This window comes from Neofelis nebulosa, chromosome 12 (genome assembly GCF_028018385.1).
Source record: "Neofelis nebulosa isolate mNeoNeb1 chromosome 12, mNeoNeb1.pri, whole genome shotgun sequence".
NCBI classification, from domain to species: domain Eukaryota; kingdom Metazoa; phylum Chordata; class Mammalia; order Carnivora; family Felidae; genus Neofelis; species Neofelis nebulosa.
In genome coordinates this window covers 49,865,553-49,892,369 of record NC_080793.1, presented here as the reverse complement: position 1 = coordinate 49,892,369, position 26,817 = coordinate 49,865,553, and the positions used below count along the sequence as shown (strand labels likewise).

Here is a 26,817-nt window from a genome sequence, read left to right as displayed (position 1 = left end):
CAACTGATTAAACACGCTGCTTGGCTCATTTGTTTTACACACACACACACACACACACACACACACACACTGGTCCAAGGTCGTTGGGTCAGGAATGGAAGCCCTCATTTTCACATTAGTTTTATGGAAAAAAAAAATCACACTTGACTTGCATTACTTTGACTTACATTACCTACCTTTTCCAGGAACTGGGCATGCCCTAAATATGAGGGCTATCGATCCACCAAAGTTAAGTCCCCCTCCAAAAATGCAGATATTTTATTTTGATGGGTTTATTTAATGGGTTGAAGGTAACATACCTCTAAGGTCAGGGTGTTATTTCAGTTAGCAGCAAAACTATCCTATTGGAGCAAACCACCCATTTTACTAATGCACATTTTCCTAACTATCAAGTAAAAGAATGCTACCTAAAAATTTTCTCTGTATTCCAAAAACTGTTAGGAAATCACTATCCCAACGTTAATGCTTCTATTTGGGGAAGACATTTCTGGATAAAATGCCTTACGGTAAATAAGGCTAACAAAGCAGAAGGGAAAACTAGTTACACTCATTTGGTTTTGTGCCATCTTCTCTATAAGTACTAAAAAGGTAAGTCAGTGGGTTTGTTTTCTACACAAGCTAGGGAGACCCAAATCAGAGACAAATTTTTAAGTGGAGTCCCCAAGATGGCAACTTGACTTTGATGAATGTATCTCACAGTCAAACATGTCATGTAGCCATGGTTCTTCACACACCTTAGCACACCTGACTCACACGTTCCTTCTTTATTATATTATGCAAATACAAGTTATAGCAGCAGTCACTTGTAAAAGAGAAAAAAAAAAAAAACAAAGAATTGACATCTTTAAAACAAAAAAATAATGGCCCCTTATTTCAAAAGTCATGGAGGAATGGATGTTAGAATAAATGATGATATAGAACTATAAACCAAAAATTCAACAAAAGTTAACAAGATTATATGGGAAGCTCTATTAATATCATACCTGATTGGAATTCCTTAGAAATGCCAATGAAACTCCAACTTGGAAGTATTTAAAATGAAAAACATTTTACATTCTACGACAGTATTTTATCATGAAGCCCTTCTGTATCTGCCTAAAATTAAGTGCTTTCTTGGGGCACCTGCGTGGCTCAGTCAGTTGAGCATCCAACTCTTGGTTTCAGCTCAGGTCACAATCTCATGATTAGTGAGTTTGAGCCCTACGTCGGGCTCTGCCCTGTCACCTGCAGAGCCTACTTGGGATGCTGTGTCTCCCTCTCTCTCTGCCCCTTCCCTTGCTCACTCTGTCTCTCAAAATAAATAAATTAATGTTTTTCAAAAATTAAGTAAGTGCTGTCTTCATCCTAAAGACTGACATTTCATTAATTTCTCAGCATTGAACACAAATTGTTCATTATGCATAGGGTAAAAATTTTATTACCTAAAATACCACGGTTTAAATTCTATCAATTACTATGGAGTATGTTGAGGAATCTATCCTTTAAAACAAAATAGTCCTTACTATCTGTGAATAAAGGCCAGGCTTCACAACCTATGGTCTTTTGTTTTTTCCATCAAGCTACAAACGTGCTATAAATAGTGTGACAGACGGTTTCACCTTTAATTGAACCAACTCTGACTACGACAGGGATGTGGACTTTTGTCTCCTCCCTTCCCTGGGGCCCAGTGGGATAAATGCCGGGAGGGATTCCACGCAAGCTTTAGATGTCTTGGACTTAGACCCTATTTGTTTTGGAACCATGGGTTCCCTTCTTATTAAATTCTTCTATCTGCCAGGAGAAAACTGGAACAAAAATGAAAAAGTCTAATGCGCTGACTTCAAGGTCTCTTCCATCAGTCATGATAGGAAATCTCAAGGCTTTTTTTTTTTTTTTCCTTTTTAAGGCAATGAACTCGACAATGTGCTTACACTTTGTTGTTGATGTTTTTAAGTAGTACTTTGGTGAGAATGTGAAACAGAGCTTCTAGTTTACAGTGACAGTGGGCTATAAACCCTGATATAGTCTCACATCCCCAGTTAAAAATCTTTGAAAGTAGATCCCCAAAACTGAGACAAACTCTACTACCCCAAACTGAGGCCGACTACCAACCTATCTGAGCATAATGTTCTGCTGACTGGAAGGGTGCTAACATAGGACAGGAAAAAACTCAGAAACTCAAAAAACTCCTCTCCTACCTGCTCTGGGGGCCCAGGCCCAGGCCCAGGCCCATGCAGAGGCACATAATTTCTCCCCAGGACTCAGTTCCTTCTATAATATGAGGGGTGGAGCTGGTATCTTTCCACCTCCACAGTCCTCTTCTAATGACCCCCTCAGAGGAACTAATCCGAATGGTGTAAGTTGTATTTGCAAGCTCACTTTTAGCCTAAAATGAGATGAGCAATCACAGGGATACAAAAGCTACAAAGAAAATCCCAAAGAGAAAGGAATATGTTCTATGACTGTATGTTTCATAGATTACTAACCAGTAAAACATTTTAAAGCATTTAGGGTTCTTTTTTTTTTTTTTTAAGATTTTTATTAAAAAAAATTTTTTTTAACATTATTTTTGAGAGACAGAGAGAGAGACAGTGTGAGCAGGGGAGGGGCAGAGAAAGAGGGACACAGAATCTGAAGCAGGCTCCAGGCTCTGAGCTGTCAGCACAGAGCCTGACATGGGGCTCGAACTCACGAACCATGAGATCATGCCCTGAGCCAAAGCCAGACGTTTAACCGACTGAGCCACCCAGGCGCCCCATAAGATTTTTATTAATTTAAAGTAATCTCTACACCCAACATGGGGCTCGAACTCACAACCCCAAGATCAAGAGTCACATGCTCTATGGAATGAGCCAGCCAGGCACCCCGATTGAGGGTTTGTTTTTTTTTTTAACTGGGTCACAGAGGAAGTGCTGTTTCAGCCTTTGCCAACTTCATCCCCTGTCTACAACTGCACAAGTAGGAAGTACAATCATCCTGTGGGCTGGATTCAAATACAAGATACCCTCAGCCCTGCCCTAGAGCTGAGCGAGTGTGGCTGTGGTTCCAGCACGACAAGGGATGAAAAGGAGCCTGGCGGCCCATCGGTGCGCTGGGAGTCCTCCTGCGCTGGAAGCAGCTGTCCTAGGGAACAGCATCTAGCTTTCTAGCACTACAGTCTTCCCTCTGATGTGTGAACCGAGGTTAACATGGTGTACTTGGCCATGTTTATAGGGCTCTATAAACATTGCTGGCTTGCGCTCAAGAGGTACACAGAGACGGGACGTGAGTTCTGTCAAAACAGAGCTGTTGTGTCTCGTTCAGCACTGGACTCGGGGCCCAGCACGGAACAGGTGCTCGATAACCATACGCCAATCGACAGGCACGCACCTCTTGAAGGCAAGCCAGAAATGTAACCCAGAATTATGGATGGTGAACGGCAGGGTGTGACACTGTGCCCCATCAAGGGACAACTTCAACCACCCACCATGGTCTTCGGAAGCCCGGGAAGGCTAGGCCCGAAGGTTACCTCAAACATCCTCCCTTCCTCTGCAAACTATCACTGCAGTTTAGATGCGAGATACAGCTCAGGCAAGGTGAAAAGAGCACAGGACTGGGAATAAGATGACCTGGTTTCAAATTCTAAATCCACCACTTAATGGCTATGACCTGGGGCAAGTCATTTTAACCTCTCAGCCCACCTCATGTGTAACAAGGGAATACTACTTACTTCACTGTCTAGTTGCCTTCAGAAATGAGGCCGGGTGTGTGAAAGCACCTGGAGAAGGAGGGGAAGAGGGGGGGAGAGGGGAGGAGGGGAGGAGGGGAGGAGGGGAGGGGGGAGGAGGAAGGAGGAGGAGGGCTAGCTTCTGCAGAGGTACAGCCCCACCTCTAGGAACTCAGAACCCAGTTTCCAGAGAAGGCTGGGAGTGGAACAGCAGCTGTGCCCATGTCCTTGAGAGACTATGAAGGAAGAGACTGACAGCACCTAATGACAGTTTGGATTTGAAGGCTCTCGATTAAAGAGATCCTGGTCTGCCCTCATCTGGCAGGGTCTGAATTTGTTTTCCCGTGTTCTTCCTAACATGAGATCCCAGAACATCTCTTTAATTACTGAGCAGGGGGGTGGATAATTTGGAAGGAACTGCTTAAAATGGTTTCCTTTGTAAGCTTAATGTTCTAATATGACATAATGCTGTGGGCTGTTTGGGGTTTTGGCGGGGGGGTGCTGTTGCTGGCTCTTTATAGGTTTCTTATGAAAGTTTTTAACTTTGTACTTGAGCCTCAAGGCAATTACTATGAAGGGTGCCTTTTAAGCACTACAACTATTTCCTTAATTAATTTGCTTTTTATGTTGTTACTGCTGTTGGCCTCTCTTTACATCTAAAGCAAACGATTTGCCTTTTTCCTATAGCTTCTTTTTTTTTTTTTTCAAGCGGGAAAACAGGTGATCCCCTGTCCCTGCCTCAAACAAATCCTGAAAAAGAAACCAGAAGGTTTTCAAATTAGCACCCTGTTCTAAGCTGAGACCTTCCCCTGGGAAGAGCTAACCTATTTGACTCAAAGCAAGCAGTTCAGAGAAAGGAGAAAAGAATAAAGCTTAGAGAAGTCAGGAACTATGGTTTAAAGTTCTGGGTCACCCCTAACGGGTAAGTATGACATTTCAGGTAAATCACAATTTTCCTGTGACTCAGTTTCCTTAATTTGACATGGGCAGTGGGAATATGTCCTAGCTTCCTATCTTGGGATGATATGAGTAACATTCTTTTAAAAAGTAAAAGTAGGGGGTACCTGAGTGGCTCAGTCAGTTAAGCATCTGACTCCTGATTTCGGCTCAGGTCATGATCTCGCAGTTCATGAATTCGAGCACCACGTTGGGCTCTGCACTGATGGTATGGAGCCTGTGTGCGATTCTCTCTCTCTCACCCTCCCCCACTCACGCTGTCAATCTCCCGCAAAATAAAATAAACAAACTTTAAAAAATAAAAGAATACTAGAAATAAAAGCTATCAATGTCAACATTTGAAATACCACACAGATGGGGCGCCTGGGTGGCTCAGTCGGTTAAGCAGCCCACTTCAGCTCAGGTCATGATCTCATGGTCTGTGAGTTCGAGCCCCGCATTGGGCTCTGTGCTGACTGACAGCTCAGAGCCTGGAGTCTGTTTCGGATTCTGTGTCTCCCTCTCTCTCTCTGACCCTCCCCCGTTCATGCTCTGTCTCTGTCTCAAAAATAAATAAACGTTAAAAAAAAAAATTTAAGAAAAAAAAAAAAAAAAGAACTACCACACAGATAACAACATGCATTTGTGGGTATAACCAAATCTGGATAAAGACCGTGAAGTATGTTTTTTAGGGAAATAATGTACCCGACAGTTCAATGCCCATAACTTATAACAATGCTGTAGTGCATATAATCCAATAGGATGAATTACGTGCAAGTGTGAGTAGAAATTATTTAAAGCCTATGCTCCGAATCCCTGCAACACAGTCTTCCGCAGTGCAGAATTCGGCTTCTGGTGCCCTTAAGACAAAAAATGTGAAAATATCACCGCCTATAACAAGGTGCAGTCCTTTCTACAAGTACAAAAGGCATTCTATCTGTTCCCTTCCTTTGCCAAACTCCGGATCTTGTCTCCCACTGCCTTGGTTTTTGGAAAGCAGGTTTAAGGACACAAAGTAAGCAAAATGTAGAGGAAAAATATGAGAGCTAAAATAAAATCAAAAGTTAGCGGAAACGACTGTTGTTGGTTCCTTGACAGCCAAACTGTAGGCACAAACCTGTTGGGGCTACTGGGGCCTTTCCATTTCGATCCTTCCTACTTCTTCAAAGAAAGGGGGCCTAGAGATAAACAAACATGCGAAACAGTTCCTCCACAGGCCCCTGGTACAAAGGCCTCCACTGCTTTCACTTCTGGCTCCCCGCTTTTCATCTGAAGGCTTCTAGTTCTGGAAGTTTCCCTTCATGCAAACAGATCCACCTGAGTAATCCCTAGGCTGAGTTGAGCAAAGACAAATTTCCATATGGAAACTCAACAATGGCGGATTGACAGTTTCAGATAGACCCAGGCTGCTGCTGGCCTATTTCAAAGCTGCCTCTGCAAAGCCGTTCAGGGTTCCTTTTCCTCCATGTTGGAGACAGCCTCCCCTTCTGGGCTGGGCACTTCAGAGCAATTTTGCTTTTTAAGACCCAAGTACATTTCTGTACAGCCCAACAGAATCAGGAAGATAACCTCTTAACTCACAAAGGACTCATGCACTAACTCACAGGACAAAGCCTTCATATCCTGCTGGAAACAAAAAAAGGCTATCCAGTGAGAACCCATTTAGGATCTCAGAGCGCCTCATGTAGTGATGGGTACACAGTACATAATCCATTCGTTCTCTACTGACCACCTATTTATTACATGCTAGGTGCTACAAATACACAGATTTGTTCAAAGGACGGTTCAAAGAACAGAAGGACTGTGTCCAAAGGACAAGCCTGTAAATAAATGATTATAACGTCAGCATTGCAGTGTTAGCAATAACGCCAAGGTGCAGAGGTAGCACAAAAGAACACACGCAAAACAAAAACAGAAACAGACCCTGAACGGATCACAGCAGGTTTCAGAGGAGTTATTTAATAGATATTCCTAAAGGTAAGCCTTGAAAATTAAGTATTATCGATAATAACTTACCTATGATTCAAGAACCTGAAGTAAGGAGAAAGAGAATCAAAACGGGCAAACTATCTCCAGTCATCTGCTACCAACACCAACCTTTCCTCGATGAATTCTCTACAAGTAGTTTTGGGGAAGTAAAATATTAATATATTTTTCCTAATGATGAGCCTACATATTTCAGCCAGCTAACTCTCCCATTAAGACTCCTGGCCAATTCTTGATTTAATTCCCCAACTGGTATCATAAGAGCCATCTTCCTGTTTTCCTCAGGAATCTGAAGGACTTCGGACCCAGAACAGTTTAACTTGAGACACCTAAGGAACACAGACACAAAGTCAAGATTGTGTCTGAAAAACTAAAGCAGCATTTTTTTTTAAGCCGAACAAAAGAAAAGTTCCTTCCTTAGCACTAAAAAATAAGCATTGCCACTGATTTTGGCCAAGATCACACTATTGTCACCCAAGTAGTCAAACTTCAGAGAACCAGATCTTAACTTCTTCCTGTCACTTACAAGGGCGGTGGAAGGTGTTCTCTTCAGTCAGAGGACATAAATACAAAAGGAAATGATTTAAAGGGTCTATTACTCACATGAGGACATGATTCAAAATAGAGATTATGGACACTTACGGAGCCAGTGGAATGGGGAAAGTGTTGGCTGTCCATTAAAATAACTGTGGCGAGCCAAATCCTCACTACATGTTATTTCAACCACAGCCTCACCTGGTTGGTTAACTTTCCTAGGACAGCACCTCTAGAATCAAATTGGCAAACTGTCATTCAAAAAAGTATTAAGTTCTAGGGCCAGAAGGAACAAGGAAGTCATTCAACACACCTCTCTAATTCAAGATGACCACACCTTAAAGCCAATTCAAATAAATAAGAACTTAATGGCTTCTTAAAATTATGCAGAGAAGGCATTTTTAAATGCCTAACTCAACTGGCATCATTTCTAGAGTTCCAGATTTCAGGAAATACTTATGTACTTCTCACCTACGTCCCTCCTGCTGTAGCTTACTCTAATATTGTCATTTTATGCTATAGTCAATCATATAATATGCAATTTTTAAGTACCTCATATATTTCAAGATCTTTTCACCTCCAAATCAAGGAATTATATTTCCATTTTTCCTGTAGGTTTTGGCAATATACAGCTTCGTACTATTTTAGACATTTTTTTCTTGGAAATTGAAGTACTAACTTTGAATTAGACAAGTTCCAACTAGTGGATCTCTACTTTATGGTGCAAATGAGAAAACAACTACTTTAATATGTAAGAGAGGACACATGAATGAGAAAGATTTTAGTAAACAATGCCATTGGCAATTTCAGCTCCTAATTTTACCCTATTACCACTCCAGGGCCATTGGCCTCTCCCCACCCTTCACCATCTAGAGTTGGTGATACCCCATTTTCTTCAAGCTATAGCTTCTGACACTAGGGGGCTTTATGTCTACCTTCTAGCTCAAAAAATCTATACAGTCTCAGTACACACTCCATATGACATCTGAAATTTCCATGTTGAAGAATACATATTGAAGAAATGTACTCCAAATTCAGAGTCTTTTCTTATCCTGCCTAGTTTAACCATTTCTACAGATTCCTCTGCGTGCCGATTTAGACATTGATCTCCGGATCTAAGAAAGCTAGGCTCTCGTGGTGCCTGGGTGGCGCCATCCGTTAAGCATCTGACTCTTGATCTCGGCTCAGGTCATGATGTCACAGTTTGAGGGTTCGAGCCCCGCATCAGGATCTGCACTGATGGTGTGGAGCCTGCTTGGGATTCTGGCTCTTCTTCTCTCTGCCCCTCCTCTGCTTGTGCGCGCTCTCTCTCTCTGTCTCTGTCTCTCTCTCTCTCAAAATAAATAAACTTAAAAAAAAAATTTAAAAAAATTTTTTTAACGTTTAGTTATTTTTGAGACAGAGAGAGACAGAGCATGAACGGGAGAGGGTCAGAGAGAGGGAGACACAGAATCCGAAACAGGCTCCAGGCTCCGAGCTGTCAGCACAGAGCCCAATGCGGGGCTCGAACTCACGGACTGCGAGATCGTGACCTGAGCCAAAGTCGGCCGCTCAACCAACTGAGCCACCCAGGCGCCCCGAAAAAAAATTTTTAAAAATAAAAAGCAAGCAAGCAAGCTCGACTCTTTATCATCACATCCTCTATTTCCCTGTCTTAGTCACTCCTGAATTTAAGAGGTGATAGCCCACATATATCTATACAAAATACGTCATTAGGGATTCCTACCTATTACCAGTCAGGAGATTTAACAATAGATTACCATAAAAATACAGAGCTCTGTTAAGCTCCTAAAGAAGAGAATGCATATTGACTAAGACTGGTTTCATTTTGTTATTATGTTTTTAGTCGAAGAGGAGTACATTTCTCAGGTAATGCACCCCTCTCATAATGGGGGACACCAAGCATCTGTCCTTGCCATTTACTTACCCTTGCTGTTTCTTATTCTAATTGTGAGTTTAAACATTATCCTATACCTATTAAGTGACTGTTCATAACCTAAAAAAACACACCGTCCACCCTCTTGCCTCACCTTATCTCCAGTTGCCTTTGCTGATCTTAGAATTATACCTGGCTATTCACTGCTAAGAATTGGAATTGACAAATGACAAGTCACCAAGGCTTCTTGGTGGTACAAAAAGAAAAGTTGTACAAAAAAAGACAATTAGAGGGCAACAACTGTAAATCATTTCAGACACTAAAGACAAAATGGCCATTCCATACCTAGTAATTCATATTAAGGCAATGATTGGAAACGCTCAGTGACACACCATCTTGGATACTCACATATCACTGAAGATAACTACAATTTTTAAAAGTAGAAAATACAGGGGCGCCTGGGTGGCTCAGTCGGTTAAGTGGCCGACTTCGGCTCAGGTCATGATCTCGGGGTCCGTGGGTTCGAGCCCCGTGTCGGCTGTGCTGTCAGCTGTGCTGACAGCTCAGAGCCTGGAGCCTGTTTCGGATTCTGTGTCTCCCTCTCTCTCTGACCCTCCCCTGTTCATGCTCTCTCTTTGTCTCAAAAATAAATGTTAAAAAAAATTTTTTTTTTTAAAAAGTAGAAAACACACATGCATACACAAAAGACCCTGAGTACCCAAAGCAAATCTTCAAAAAGAAAAACAAAACTGGAGGTATCACAATTCCAGACTTCGAGGTATATTACAAAGCCATAGTAATCAAAACAGTATGGGAGTAGCACAAAAAAAGACACATAGATCAATGGAACAGAAGAGAACACCCAAAAATAAAACCACAATTTTATGGTCAATTAATCCTCAATGAAGGATTAAGAACATGCAATGGGATAAAAAGACAGTCTCTTCAACAAATGGTACTGGGAAAACTGAACTAAATGCAGAAGAATGAAACTGGACCCCTTTCATACACCACACATGAAAATAAATTCAAAATGGATTAACAACCTAAATGTGAGACATGAAACCATAAAAATCCTAGAAAAGAGCACAAGCAGTAATTTCTCTGATATCAGCCATAGCAACATCTTTCTAGACATATCTCCTGAAGCGAGGGAAACAAAAGCAAAAACAAACTATTGGGACTAAACAAAATAAAAAGCTTCTTCACAGCGAAGGAAACAATCAACAAAACTAAAAGACAGCATACTGAATGGGAGAAGATCTTTGCAAATATCTCCAATAAAGGGTTAGTATCCAAAATATATAAAGAACTGATTCAACGCCAAAAAACCCAAAAAAACAAGAAACAAAAAACAAACCCACAAATAATCCAATTAAAAATGGGCAGAACATATGAACATGAACAGACATTTCTCCAAAGAAGACATCCAGATGGCCAACAGACACATGAAAAGATGCTCAGGGTGCCTGGTGCCTCAGGCATTAAGCATCTTACTTCAGCTCAGGTCATTATCTCACAGTTCTTGAGTTCAAGTCCCATATCAGGTGAACACAAGCCCTGCTTGGGGTGAGCCCTGCTTACCTCTCTCTTTCTCTGCCCCTCCTGGGATTTTCTCTCTCCCTCTCTCCCTCCCTCTCTCTCTCTCTCTAAAAAAGAAAAAAAAAAAAAAGATGCTCAACTTCACTCATCATAAGGGAAATGTAAATCAAAACTACAATGAAATATCACCTCACACCTGTCAGAAAGGCTAAAATCAAAAACACAAGAAATAAGTGTTGGTGAGGATGTGGAGAAAAAGGAACCCTCACACACTGTTGGTGGCAATGTAAACTGGTGTAGTCACTGTGGATAACAGTATAGAGGTTCCTCAAAAAGTTAAAGATAGAACAATCCTATGATCCAGTAACCACACTACTGGGTATTTACCCCCAAAAAACACAAAAACAGTAATTGAAAGAGATACATGCACCTTTATGTTTATTGCAGCATTATTTACAATATATGGAAGTGGCCCAAGTGTCCATCGACAGATGAATGGATAAAGAAGAGGTGATATATATATACATACACACATATAACATATACACACATTCACACAATGGAGTATTAATCATAAAAAAGAATGAGATCTTGCCATTTGCAACAACATGAATAGAGCTATAGAGTATAATGCTAAAAAAAAAATAAGTCAGAGAAAGATAAATACCATATGATTTCACTCATATGTGGAATTTAATAAATAAACAAACAAAGGGGGGAAAAAGACAAACCAAGAAACAGACTCTTAACCACAGAGAACAAACTGATAGTTATGGCGGTGGGGGGGGGTGGGGGGGTATGGTGAAGAATGAAATAGGTGATAGAGATTAAGAGGACACTTATGATGAGCACAGAGTAATATTATAGAATTGTTGAATCACAATATTGTACACCTGAAACTAATATAACAATGTATATTAACTATACTGGAATTAAAATTTAAAAACTTAATAAAAAAAAGGAAATACATATGCATATGATTTTTTTAAATGACAGAACAAGCAAAATATTAACATCATATTTCAAGTGTAAGAAGCCGCTGATCGTAAACAGATTCAACATGACTGTATGCCATACTAAGAAGAAAACAGAGCTAGGAAACCTTCTAGTACTGATTAGTAGACCTATCCCACTTTCAAAGATGTTAAAATGTAGATCTTACCATCTATGAAATACAGCAGCAATAGCATTATAATTGATTAATTATTTGTGGGCATATGAACATATCATAAAAGATTTGGCTAAACGTGGTATGTACAACGGGACAACCTGGCAAACTGATCATGGGGAGAAATCTTATCAAGTGAGTTTTATTTTCCTTCTGGTATCACTGTATTTTGCATTTAGGCCTAATCAAATTTTTTAAAAAAAAATTTTTTTTTAACATTTATTTATTTTTGAGACAGATAGAGACAAAGCATGAACAGGGGAGGGTCGGAGAGAGGGAGACACAGAATCTGAAACAGGCTCCAGGCTCTGAGCTGTCAGCACAGAGCCCGAAGCGGGGCTCGAACTCACAGAGCGCGAGATCATGACCTGGGCTGAAGTCGGCCGCTTAACCGACTGAGCCATCCAGGCGCCCCAGGCCTAATCAAATTTTCGATGAAAAAGGTATCATGGGAGAATTCTAACATATACTCCACCGTGCTCTCCAAGTTATTCCTTTAACCCCTTGCTCTTGTTTTCTAACATAGAAAGTCATTCTGCCATTGTGACTCTACATAGCTGTGCTGCAAAAATTTCTCCAATGCTTAATACTCCCTCCATCAACACGCTCAACTATCTGCAGCTCATAGAACCAAAAAAGGTTTCTATTCTTTTGGCTTTTATGCCCTCTCCTTGTTGTCTACCTGCCTGGGAGAAACTGATTCATCTTTCAAAACTCAACCCCACAATTACTCCTCTTCCTTATCTTCCCTATTAAGACTTTCCCGGCATCTTCCTCATAAGCCTCCCCTAAATTATAAATTTCCCCTCTGGAATCTTCAATAAGGATGCTTATCCTGTACATGAGCAACATTTTACTGCACTTGAAATTTGCTTCTCTCATTCCCTACTAGTCTGGAACCTGTAAAATCTGTAAAAACGAGCACTTTTTTTTTTTTTTTTTTTTTTTTTTTGCTTGGTATTGCCAGGACCTAGTATAGTACTTAACCCAAGTAGTCAAAACATTTGACGAAATACTGAAAACAAATGGTGAATTTAAGAACACTATGACCCAGAAAACAATAATTATATAATCACACTCACATCCTGAACTCAGTTAAATATTTTCAAAAGATAAGGAGTATGGCAAAGGTCTTTGAAAACATGACTCAAACTTATATTAAGTCCCCTGGTTCAAAATGTACTATTTTTCTTAATCGAATTTTTAAAGCAAAAGCATACTAATGACTTTATCTTACACATCTTTTAAATGTTAAAATTCTCTTAGGGAAATATAAATCCCACACATGATTTTAAGATACTTTTTAGCTAACTGCCCCTAGAATAATTGATTTATTTAAATCAATTTTTATATATGATTTATATATTTATATTTTTAATATTTATATTTTATATATTATATATTTATGTATATCAATTGATATATATGATACATATATATCAATTTATATATATATGATTTATATAAATAAGGAAGCCTAAGCAATACATCTTATTCTTAAATAATGTATTTGCTGTGATATGACTTCACCTAATTATTTCTCATATGCTTCCCAAACAAAAAGCTATGAAATGTCACCACTATAATAATATAGTGCAGAACACTAAGCCAAGACATTTAAAATCATCAATCACATAAAAAGAAATGAATAATTGGGGCGCCTGGGTGGCTCAGTTGGTTAAGCGTCCGACTTCGGCTCAGGTCATGATCTCACAGTTCGTAGGTTCGAGCCCCCCGTCAGGCTCCGTGCTTTACAGCTCAGAGCCTGGAGCCTGCTTCGGATTCTGTGTCTCCTTCTCTCTCTGTTCCTCCCCTGCTCGCTCGCTCGCTCTCTCTCTCTCTCTCTCTCTCTCAAAAACAAAAATTAAAAAAAGAAGAAATGAATAATATATTTTATTGCTAAGTTTTTTAAAAGTTACTATACTTTCTGCTTTCAATTATCCCATTTTTGTGAAAGAATATAAAAACACACGCAAAGGTGTGTGTGTGTGCGCGCGCGTGCACGCACACATGCAAAGAGATTAAATACCTACAGAAAAGACTGGAAAGGGGCACCTGGGTCGCTCAGTCAGTTAAGGTCCAACTTCAGCTCAGGTCATGATCTAGTGGTTCATGAGTTCAAGCATCATGTTGGGCACTATGCTGACAGCTCACAACCTGGAGCTTGCTTCAGATTCTGTGTCTCCCTTTCTCTCTGCCCCTCCCCTGCTCGTTCATTCTCTCTCTCTCTCTCAAAAATGAATAAACACTTAAAAATTAAAAAAAAAAATACTGGAAGGCTACGAAACAAACTTAACAGTGATTCCCCCCTACGAGTGGGATTAGAAAACAAAGACAGCTTTTTATATTTTTTTAAATGATAAACAAATCAGTGCCATTAATTGTAATTGCGCTGAGCAAACATGGACTTCATTTGGTCTAAAATCTGCACTATATATGTACAGCATATAAACATATAATTACCCAAATGATAAAATAATATTAGATGTCTGCACAGATATACATATTATTCTCAGCCATAAAGTCACACTTCTCTCACATGCAAGTCATAGTCATTCATACATTTCCTGAAATGCATTCTTGTCTGTCATCAGTTATATTCAAGCACTGAGCTCTGCTTTTTTGTTTGCCAAAACATTATCATTGAACTCTGTATGCCTTCAACAAGAATGACCACTAACACCAGTATAATTCAAAATTGTTTTGAAAACCCTAGCATGTAAAAATACAACAAACAAACACAAAAGATCGATACATAATTCCTTGTAGAAAATTACTACCTATCTAGGGAAACACAGAAAGTCCACTGAAAAAGTACTGGAACCAAAAGAATCTCCAGAAATAAGGTAATATACAAAAAATATACAGATTTCCTCCATAGCAGCAATAAATGCATTCTGGAATAACTACTTCCAAAATGTAACAGAGAAAAAGGGTTCCGTTTATGAGAGCAACAAAAATCTCATGAACTCAAAGCACAGATTACCCATAAATAAAACTATATAACTTTACCGAGAGAGATATAAAATAAGACCCGAATAAAGGAAAAGATACAGCATGCTCCTAGATAGGGAAGACGGAATATCACAAAAAGGTTAATTTCCCATAAATCAATGCATACCTTTATCACAATTCCAACAAACATCCTGTCCTCGATAGGCCAACACTAACATAAAGCAGTCTTGACAATTACTGAGAGAAATGGGGGAAGGCACACTAGCTGGCAACCCTCCAAAGAAAAGAGCAGCTTAGTAAATAAATATATGAAAGGCTATTCCAACTCGCTGGTTTAAAAGAAAATGCAAAAGACAATATTTCGAAAAGATTGGCAAAGAATTTAAAAATAAGATAAGGTCACACTCATACAACGCAAATTGGTATCAGGCGCATGGCAATAAATCTTTCAACTTATTCTTCAAAGCCCAAGTTCATGGTTCGCCTTTATGAAACTTTCAACAGTCAGGAAGAGCTGCTCCCACAGCCCTGTCATTGCTGTGGTACAGCCCCGCATGTTCACTCTCCCAGTGGATGCCTGAGGGTCTCCATCAGCTGTTTTATTCCCCAAAGGCCAGGGATGGCAGTTTTCCTGCGTTTGTATCAACACTTGTTAGTTAATAGAAAATTGTAATTGAGAGGAATCTGGGAGGAAATAAAAACCCACGGGAGTACTCCTGACATTCTGTAAGAACCACCTCTACTTGAGAAATGTTAGAAAAATACATTCATGACTATTGACTGTTTTGTGTCGAGATTCTAAAACAGAATTACTTAATACAGACAAAGTATGAATACACATATTCGTCTATGTTTATTAGGGCAGAAAGGGCGTCAGCTAAAAAGATGCTGAGCTCTGCTTTTCGGTTTGCCAAAATATTTTGTGTGCTGAAAATCTCCAAGGCAGGACTAGTTAATGCTCGAAGGTTCCACGCCTCACCTTTCATCTGCTCTCCTGGTCTACGGCACGAAACAAGAAGAAAAGGGGAGAAGTGCTTCTTGTGAAACTGGTCTCCATCCACCTTTAATTCTGTCTATCCAAGGCTAAAAACTTGCTGCTCTTTAAGAAAATCATAGGACTTTAACTACTGGAATAAAATTCTATTTATACCCAACATATCACTCAATTGTTTACAAAATGAATGAACACACGCAGCTCTAATCCTGCCCTTGGAGAAGCTTCCAGCCACCCTGAGAAAACAACCTAACCGGTTTTGAACTCAAGCCATGCTTTACCAAGCCCAAACCCAGAAAACTGTTTTATGTTCCCTAATCAGTATTATTCAAGAAAACTCCCACTTCCCTACAATGAGAAAAAGGGTAATTTGCCCCCATTCTAGAACAGTCTGTACCAATAATGTAGTTATCAGGCAAAGTATCCATAACCCAAATGGTATAATTTATGAACATCTCACTCTTATCAAACTAATTTCAAAACAACCTGGTGGCATGTGAGACCTATGTATGTCAAAAATCAAGACATTAGCTGTCTAAGAAAACAAGGAATTATTCCTATTGAACTCTTGTGGCCACAGACTAAACATTCAAGATGGGAAGGAAAATGATCTGAAGAAAAGCCAAATTGAAAAAATAGATGTATTTCAGAGAGATGAGTATCAGTAAAGCCCATAACTCAAAGTTCAAAGCTTTCTTTTTTTTTCTTCAAAGACACAGCATTTTCAAGACAAGTTATAGTCATATATTTCTAGTGTTCAAATCCTAGAGATAAAAAGTAATCAAATACACAAGGCACGTAAAGGTTGCTTATTCATTCTTTAGGCAGTAAATGTAACCTGATACCTATAAAAATCAACTCTTCCTCCCTGCCCCCAGACCATACTCCCACTCATGCCTTGAAGGATAAATGCTTTTGAAGGTAAACATTATAAAACAAAATCAATTAAGTCAAACTCATAAAGACAGAAAGGAGAAAACTGATTGCCAGGAGAAGCAGGGAGAAGGGAATGAGGAGTTATGGTTTCCATGCACACAGACTTTCTGTTTGGGACAATGAAAAAGTTCTGGAGATGGATGGTGGGGATGGTTACGCGACAATATGAACGGGCCTAATGCCACTAAACTGTACACTTCAAAACGATGGAGAGGTGCTTGGGTGGTTCAGTCGGTTGAGCTCCGACTCCAGATTTCGGCTCAGGTCATGATCCCAAGGATCAGGGGATTGAGCCTCATGTCGGGCATGGAGCATGCTTAAGATTCTCTCTCTTTCTCTTCCTCTGCCCCTCTCCCCAGGTCACTCACTCCCTTGCTCATTCTCTCTCTTTCTCTCTCTCTCTCAGATTAAAAAAAATCATTAAAAATTTAAAAATCTCAAAATGGTGGAAACTAAATTTTATGCTATGTATATTTCACAATTAAAAAAATTAATCAGACTGGAGAGCTCTAAGACAAGTTGAACAATGTATATCAATTGAAAGAAAACTAAAAAACTGTCAAGAATTTAGAAGACTCTAAATAAAGAGTACCAATCACTCTCCTGATTATAGACTAATGATTTCAGAAAGGACGATAACTTCCTCAACAAATTAAACAAATATGAAACTTCTAAGTTATTTAGAAAACATGGGTAACTTTTAAAAAAATAGTTTTTAAAACGCAGTGCATAGGGGCACCTAGCTAGCTCAGTTGGTAGAGCATGCCCCCTCTTGATATCAGGGTCATGATTTTGAGCCCCATGGTGGGTGTAGAGCTTACTTAAAAATAGAAATTTTAGGGGCGCCTGGGTGGCTCAGTCAGTTGCACGTTCACCTTCGGCTCTGGTCATGATCTCACGGTTCATGGGTTCAAGCCCAGCATCGGCTCTGTGCTGACAGCTCAGCGCTGGGAGCCTGCTTCAGATTCTGTGTCTCCCTCTCTTTCTCTCTCTGCCGCTCCCCATTCACACTCTGTCTCTCTTCAAAAATAAATAAACAATTGGGAATGAAAGCTGGTGCAGCCACTCTGGAAAACAGTATGGAGGTTCCTCAAAAAACTAAAAACAGAACTACCCTACGACCCAGCAACTGCATTACTAGGCATTTATCCAAGGGATACAGGTGTGCTGTTTCGAAGGGACACATGCACCCCCATGTTTATAGCAGCACAATCAACAATAGCCCAAGTACAGAAAGAGCCCAAATGTCCATCGATGGATGAATGGATAAAGAAGATGTGGTATATACATACAATGAAGTATTACTCGGCAATCAAAAAGAATGAAATCTTGCCATTTGCAACTACGTGGATGGAACTGGAGGGTATTATGCTAAGCGAAATTGGTCACAGAAAGACAAATATCATATGACTTCACTCATATGAGGACTTTAAGAGACAAAACAGATGAACATAAGGGAAGGGAAACAAAAATAATATAAAAACAGGGAGGGGGACGAAACAGAAGAGACTCATAAATATGGAGAACTGAGGGTTACGGGAGGGTTTGTGGGAGGGGGGATGGGCTACATGGGTAAGGGGCACTAAGGAATCTACTCCTGAAATCATTGTTGCACTAGCTGCTAATTTGGACGTAAATTTAAAAAAAATAAAATAAAATTTTTAAAAAGGTCAAAAAGTAAATAAACAAACATTTAAGAAAAATTATTTTAAATAAAAAGTGTTTTAAAGTAACACATAAATTCTGACTCTTTCAAAGAGCTTCTAAAAGATTTGTTCTCCTGACATGGAATTTGGTAAGAGAAGGCTTAAATTCAGTTTAAAAGTAGTAAAGGATAAGAGTAGAAAAGAGCAAATGCCCAGTTTTCCACGAGAGAAACTGGATTGCCAGATGAGTCTGCAAAACATACAGAAAGATCAAAGGAACAGTGAATGGACATTGTTGATCCTAGATTTAGACAGAAAGGCATTCTTGAAAGAATTAACCATATGAATGCCCAGCCAGCCCTCATTACCAAATTCAAAAGCAGCAAGGTAAGCAAGGTACTTTGGCAAAAGTGTTTAGACTTTTCAGGACAAAGAAGCTATTTCATGTTATGCATCTTTTTAGGAGGGGGAGGATAGATAGGTATTTTTGGACAACATCTAAGTGTCAGAAAAAAAAAGCAAGAAAGATGCCAAGACCTCATTTATGAATGAAAGGAAATAACAAAGTGAACACCATTCCACAAACGTATATTAAACAAACTCATTTCTCTTTGGCTAACACAGGATTAAGGCAGTCGAGGTTGGGGGTGGGGGGAAAGGGTGAAGGGCTGAGCAAGCCAATTTGGTAGAAAGAGTTTAAGAGATGTTTTTTAAGAAAATTTTAATGAGGAGGGTCCCTGAGACAAATAGGTTTTCCTATCTACAGTGATTGGCCTATGTAAATATCCTACAAACACTGTCATTAAATGGCTTAACCCCTTTTCAAAAATCTCGGCTTCTTAAAGGTGATGATTTATACTCTTCTTTCTTGGCAGGTCTCCAATATGTCTGATTAAAATCATTAAAGGAAGACCGAGATTTGTTGATCAGGAAAACGTCCCAAAATGGTAAGAGGAACAGAGGGTGATTATCACCTTGCCAATCATTGTGGTGGTAGGTTCAGTAGTTAAGGCGGCCACCCTGGAGAGGGCAATAAGGTCACCCCCCTTCTGCCGGGGCAGTTGGCCAACTTTACATTCAGCTATCAACAGTGTGCTGTACTTACAACCTATCTTCAAATACAATTTACGGAAGACATGGCTAAGAGTTCGTAAGGACTTAAAGAGTCTAAGACAAAATAACTCAAAATTTGTGCTCCAGTAGCAAAAGGTTGTTGGCAGCTTCTAACATAAGAACAGGCAATTTTATCTTTGTGATTTAATGAAAATGAAAAGTAGGAAAAAAGGTAAGGAGAAACTAAATGTAATTAATCATTCCAGAGAGGTACCAGAAATCTTCAACAAAACTCCTACAGAACTTCTACAGATTCTGAGAAATAAAATGAATAAAACCAAAAGAGAAATTGCACTGAAGCTATCAACCAATGGCAGGTATTTAAATAAACATACAACAAACCATAAGGCCCTAAAGATACAAAAAAAGGTAACGAACAGTGCCCACCTACAAGAGATTTACAATTTAGTCTGTACTCAGGTAAACATGTGACTGCTTTGGGGGCGCCTGGGTGGCTCAGTCGGTTAAGCATCCGACTTCGGCTCAGGTCATGATCTCGCACTTCGTGAGTTCAAGGCCCATGTGTGGCTCTGTGCGGACGGCTCAGAGCCTGGAGCCTGCTTCGGATTCTGTGTCTCCCTCGCTCTCTGCCCCTCCCCTGCTCATGCTGTCTGTCTGTCACTCTCTCTCAAAACAAATAAACATTAAACATAATTTCTAAAAAAAACCAAAAAACAAAAAACATGTGACTGCTTTCATCACTAGCAGACACCTGACTACCATTTTCGAGCATGACCATAGGCAGAATTCTGAAGCTGTCTCCCAAATTTCCTGTCCTCTCCTTATTCAAACACTAATCTAGGTACTACTGTGAAAGATTTTGCAGATGTAATTAAGGCTACTAATCAACCGGCCACAGGCTCTAAGGATTATCACGTGTTAGGCAAGACGGTCCTGAGCTAATCACATGTAGGTTAGACACTACGAGGCAGAGAACTTTCTCCTGCTATCGTCAGAGACGTGTGGTACAAGAGGAAGAGGAGGGCTATGGCAGCAGCGGGAGTCAGAGATATTTCCCAGAGTGAGAATTTGGCCCAGCTGACAGCTCACAAGGAAACAGACATGGGGCCTACAACCACAGGCCTGGGGACAACCTGAACGAGCCTGGGAGCAGGCTGTTCCTTGAGGCCCCCAATAGACAGCCCCGCTGACCAACACCAATGGCTCATGAAACTATAGAAGACAAACTAGTGGAGCTAATCCCAGCTGCTGACCTATATAGAACCAGGAAAAAATTAATTTGTGGTGTTTTCAGCAGCTACGTTTGTGTCCAATCGGTTGCGGCAGTGACAGAAAAAGTAACCAAGTGTCCCACGCAGGGATTCCAACATAACAACTCATCTCATTCTCACGACCACCCTGAAGAGTTACCACCTTCCAGTGCACAGATGAGAAAACTGAGGAATAAAGGCGTTAAGTAACCGGCTGACAACCAGACTGGTTCAAGAAAACTAACTGGCCCGTAACATTTAGGAGTTTAAAATTTCAGCTAGGAAGTGACTCAATTTTCCGCGACAACAAAGTAACTTATTTTTAAAGTTGAAAAAGTAAAAGGAAACTTTAAATAGTTTCAAATGAAAAAGTTCTCGAAATCAAAAGGGCAATTTTATAATGTCCTCAGAGCAGATCAACCTGTCAGAAATAACTACGTTGCTAAAAATAAATGCAAACCCAACTACATATTTCTTCCCACATGTTCAAAAATCGAGTTACATATTTAGTCAATAAAAGGTTAAGTTGTAGCGTCAATTTGGTTTTCTTTTTAGTCTTAATCCACAGATAACAGGTTAAATTTGGCATTATAAGAAAAAAGTTAATGCCGCGTGAGAGATTTTTTAAAGAAAGAGGAAAATGAGAAACAGCATCGCCTGCAGCATACCCTCCAGACGCTTACGCTCCTGTTCAAGGGGGCAGAAAATTCCAAATCAAAGGCAGTGATAATACAGAAAGAAATCAGGGGGGAAATACAAGGCAAAACTGAAATCTAACATTTATTTAATGAGGAAGACAGACTCTGAGAGACAATCACCCGCGATGGCTCTAGGAGATGAATAAAACTGGTTTCCTGATCTTCAAATTGGTACTACTAAAGGCAACAAAAAATTTAAAAAAAGAATGTGGGTTTCTGTTCTTTGAGATTCAGTCGAAAATCAGTCTGGAAGTCAAAAACTACCACATTCCGAAACAGTAATGAACAAAAGTACAAAGGAGAAGACTAACACTTTGGGGGGAAAGTGGAGAAAACCTTTAAATAATACCTGGAACTTTATTAAGTAATAGCATTTTCCCCTAGTGATAATTTTTTGTAGCTTTGAACCCTGAAGTCTCGATTCCCAGAAAAGGAGGCAAAGTCTGGAAACACAGAAGGTCGTTGGCGGATGGGACACGTAATTTCCTCTCAAAAAAAAAAAAAAAAAAAAAAAAAACCTGGATTTCCAACACGTAATCTGAATTTATGTTGTTAAAATAAAAACCTATTTGGTGTTTTATATACAAATAATGTAGTCATGTTGTTTTTACATTCAGTGGCATTCTTAAAATAGCCCATTTAAAATAAAAAAGAGAACAACTTCTAGTCTAAGAAATTTTTTTAAAGTTTAAACCTAGCATACTTAACAATTTCAAATCTAATGTCCTATAAACATCTTTGTCATTATGAATTATGTATATGCATTGACATCAATCATTAATCTGCAGGTGTTCCTAATGTAAATTGCATATACCTCTTTAGATTTTTTCCAGAGGCTAGCAGCATACTAATTCTAATTTAGAAAAGTAGGCACCAAAATCTTTTTTAACCTGTAAGCTCTGCAAAACTGAAAGGGTTAGGAAAGGTTCAACTCAAAGATAATCTGGTTGTGTTCTAGTTCTTAAGGTGAATGGTAGCTTCATGGACATTCAATTTATTACTTTGCTTTTTAGCTTACACGTTGCCTGCATTCTCTTCTAGCTACCAAATATTATGTTGTTAAAAAGTAACTTATAGGTGATATGAGTTCTTCAAAATATAGTCATAAACATAAAATGATGAAAACAGAACTTCATTAATCCCTATACTTGTATATACATTAATGCCTTGGAATTGAAAAAAAAAATGTTAGAGACATTTCACTATACGGAACACAAATAATTACAATCCAGAAAAATTAAAATCCACTTAAAGACTAGAATTTCTAAACTAAATTAAGAACTTTGGTATAACATACATAGAAAATATAGCTTATACATCTGGTCTTGCAAACCTTCTGTAGTGGCTATACATCTATTACCAGAATATACTGGGGCAGCTAAAATGCTGTGGGCTAATTAGAAGTTGGGGATTATTTGTAACTTCATGGAGCAACTAAGAAGGATTTGTGGTTCATCTATCCAACTAACTGTCTTATCTCTAAAATTTGGCTAATAGGGGCGCCTGGGTGGCTCAGTCGGTTGGACGGCTGACTACACCTCAGGTCATGATCTCGTGGTCTGTGAGTTCGAGCCCTGCGTCGGGCTCTGTGCTGACAGCTCGGAGCCTGGAGCCTGATTCTGTGTCTCCCTCTCTCTGCCCCTTTCCTGCTTGCTCTCTCTCTGTCTCTGTCTCTCTCTCAAAAATAATAAACATTTGGGGCGCCTGGGTGGCTCGGTCGGTTAAGCGTCCGACTTCGGCTCAGGTCATGATCTCGCGGTCCGTGAGTTCGAGTCCCGCGTCAGGCTCTGTGCTGACAGCTCAGAGCCTGAAGCCTGTTTCAGATTCTGTGTCTCCCTCTCTCTCTGCCCCTCCCCTGCTCATGCTCTGTCTCTCTCTGTCTCAAAAGTAAATAAACGTTAAAAAAATTTAAAATAATAATAATAATAATAATAATAAACATTTAAATTTTTTTTTAATTTGGCTAATATTACAAACCAGTCTATAATCCCAATTGTGAGCTATTTTCTAGTTTTTTCTACTGCAGGTACTGTTCCTGTTTCCTCTCTTTTTTTTTTTTTTTTTTTTTTTTTTTTCCCTATTTGCTTAGTGAATCACAAGTACCTCAATACATTTGCCCTAAATTAAAGTTAAGAGGGCTAGGAGTAAACTTATTATTAGAAACTGTATCTCCAAGTGTCCTCCTATTCTTGTTTACTAACAAAATATTTTTAAAGGGATTTGCCACATAAACGACTCATTTCTTTAGAAAGGATTGTGCTATGAAACTCTAGCCTTAAATTTTTCCCCTTTTCAACAAGTGTTAAAAACAGGTGTCAAAGATAGAACCAAGTTAATCTGACCTGCCCAACTCCAGCTTAGCTTTTAACACCTTGTCATAACATCCTTATCTTTTAACACTCAGGAAGGGTTAGTACTTCTTTGTAAACAGTCCCTCAACTTCACAGACCAGCTTTTAAGGAAAGGTTCCCTGTAAGAACATGAGTTTCAATTCTGGCGATCTTGCCTAACAAGTAAAGTCTGATCAAAGAAAAACATTATACACAGATGTTCATTACAGTATTATTGGAAAAAACATACAAATCTACTTAAATATCTAAGAAGAAACATAGGAAGGAATAGTTACCCAAATGATGTCTTTTGTTAAGTGAAATATTACACAGCCATAGAAAATAATTGCACACAAAAAATATGCAATCACATGGGAAACAACATTACAGTGAAGAAAAAGGCAATTATATATTTTTTTCAAACTAGAAAGAAAAAAAAGAAAGTACACTAGGTTTTCAAATTTTCATTGTGTTGGGGTGCCTGGGTGGCTCAATTGGTTAAGCATCCAACTCTTGATTTCAGCTCAGGTCATGATTTCACAGTTTGTGAGTTCAAGCCCCACCTCAGGCTCTGTGCTGACAGTGTGGAACCTGCTTGGGATTCTCTCTCTCCCTGTCTCTCTCTGCCTCTCTCTCTCTCTTTCTCAAAATAAACAATTTTTTTTAATTTGTCTTTTCCCCAATGGCCTACAATGTACATGTATAATTTTTTGAATCTTTAATGCCACAGTTATTCTCCTACTATTCATACTTTAAACAGTAACACTTTTTAGAATTTTAACACTTAGCCCCCATGGAGCACATCCCGCCTTCCTCACTTTTCCAGAACACATAACTTCCAACACACTCAACCATCTGAAACAGATGAAAAATTTTCAGACATTAACTACAGCCTCAATCTTTTGGAAGATGCACTTAGGAAAGTGTTTATTGATAATCTCAAGACTATTAGATATCAAAGTTAAAAATAATTTAGCCAGCAGTTATCTTTATAGTAGATACACACAATTTGACGTCAAGAATTCCTGGGAATTCTTTTTCCTGCCTGTGTCAGGATCCTAGAGGATCTTCACTGTTGCAGAATGATTTCTATGGTCACATCGTCTAGAGAGGTAATAGTCATTTGGTCACATCTTTTCCCACTCCCCTGGGAAGATCAGATTTATGCACTAACCCAGAAAGCTTTAAAGATGTTCATTTTTTTCTCTTCTGTTTTTAATCCTTAATTACACAAAGGCTCAACTTAAAATTAAGAAAAACTGAGTCATTTTAAGAGCTAAGCAAATAATTCCTTTGAAGTATTTGATTTTATCTTTCCAAACATTTTTTTTCCTAACCTCAAATTCATATTTTAATGGTATTTCCCAGATAAACACAACTGCCTGAAATTTTCTTTGAAAATATTCAAGACCAATATATTTCAATATCACTTGATGCAATTCTACCAACATTTTCAGGCTGGCCATCTTAACAGTTTTTAAAAACGGTGACAGTTATGGGACTGAGCCTGGGTGGCTCAGTCGGCTTAAGCATCCGATTTAGGCTCAGGTCATGATCTTGCGGTTCATAGGTTCGAGCCCCTGCTTCCGGCTCTGTGCTGCCAGCTCAGAGCCTGGAGCCTGCTTCAGATTCTGTGTCTCCCTCTGTCTCTGCCCCTCCCCTGTTCACACTCTGTCTCTCCCTCTCTCTTAAAAATAAACATTAAAAAAAAAAAATTAATAAAAAAAAAATTTTTTTTTAATGTTGACAGTTAAAAATTATTTTCAAATTAGTTCTCCTTTTTCATCCCTCAAACAGGCCAGTTTTCCCCCATGAACGATTCCTCAGTATCAAACTCTTCTCTTCACGAATCTGCGTGCCATCCTTGTGCAGGGGCCGTGCTTCATCTGCTATGGATCGTTCCAATTTTAGTCTATGCGCTGCCAAAGCGAGCACAAACTCTTCTCCAAGAACAGCCAAGTTGGACCTGAATTTATTTTAATGCCCGCAAGGAGTCATTTAATTTTATATATATTAACATTCAAGGATGTAATTATTATATTAGTTTTATTGATACCAAGGAGATCTTTGCAGGAGAAAGAAATAAGCCCATGGTTGTACTCCACATAAATGCAAAATGGTTTTTTTTTTCCCCCTTCCTGGTGTAATTGGCATCTCAACGAGGGGTTGGCTTTTAAGCCACACCACATTCATAAATTTAAAAACACAATAAACATAGAGCCAGTTGAGTGGGAAATGCCTATACTCAATTCCTGCCAAATTATTAGCAAGCTACTTAATTAATGGGAGTCTACCACTAACCTTTTGTCCTCCAGACAAAAACTGGGCATACGTGAAAACAATCATTTTTCTCTATATACGCCACACTTACTGTCAAATGTTGAATACTATGGGCAACCACACCAAAAATTATATTCAGAAAAGCCCACGCCCTTGCTTCTCAGAGTGTGTTGTCCAAACCGGGGAACTTGTCAGAAATAAAAAACTGAGACCCCACCCTAAAATACTGCATCACGACCTACCTTGACCAAGATGCCTGGGTCACTGAACTGCACATTCAAGTTTGAGAAGCACTAGAAGGCAGCAAGAGAAACCATCATCCACATTCTAAGTTGTGCGAAGCTACACAAAATCTAGTCAGCAATGAATACATCATTCCCAGACCTTGTGGGTAAATCTTTTAAGTGAATCAAGCCTTTCCACAAAGGTTAAAAACAAAAAACAAAAACGTGTGTGGCTGATGCTTTGTGCCTATTAACAGCACCTTCACTGCACTACCAGAACTATGTATTTTTTAATAACATGCTGAAAATAGGTACATCTGTTCTCCTTGTCTATTAAGAAAGCATTCTTGCTAAAGAATCTTCCTCTCCTTGGGGCGCCTGGGTGGCTCAGTAGGTTAAACATCTGACTTTGGTTCAGGTCATGATGTCACGGTTCGTGAGTTCGAGCCCCTGTTTCGGGCTCTGTGCTGACAGCTCAGAGCCTGGGGCCTGCTTCAGATTTTGTGTCTCCCTTTCTCCGCACCTCCTCTGCTTGTCTTCTATCTCTCTCTCTCAAAAATAAATATTAAAAAAAAATTTTTTTTTAAGAATTTTCCTCTCCTTTTCAAACCTAAAATGGGTCTCGTGAATGAAATCTATTTCCAATGGTTCCAAGTTTCAAATGTTATAGGAGTTAAAGGATTTTAAAATAAGAATCATAACT

General features: G+C 39.3%; 1 protein-coding gene and 1 non-coding gene across 3 annotated transcripts in view; both read right to left on the bottom strand.

The window, feature by feature from the left end:
• MLLT3 (MLLT3 super elongation complex subunit) overlaps positions 1-26,817 on the bottom strand; it is a 287,620-nt gene that overhangs the window by 150,003 nt on the left and 110,800 nt on the right. The gene's annotated exons all lie outside the window — the stretch shown is intronic.
• Positions 25,438-25,545, bottom strand: LOC131492252 (U6 spliceosomal RNA). Its single transcript, XR_009251960.1, has one exon. It is a non-coding gene; the product is annotated as a U6 spliceosomal RNA (small nuclear RNA).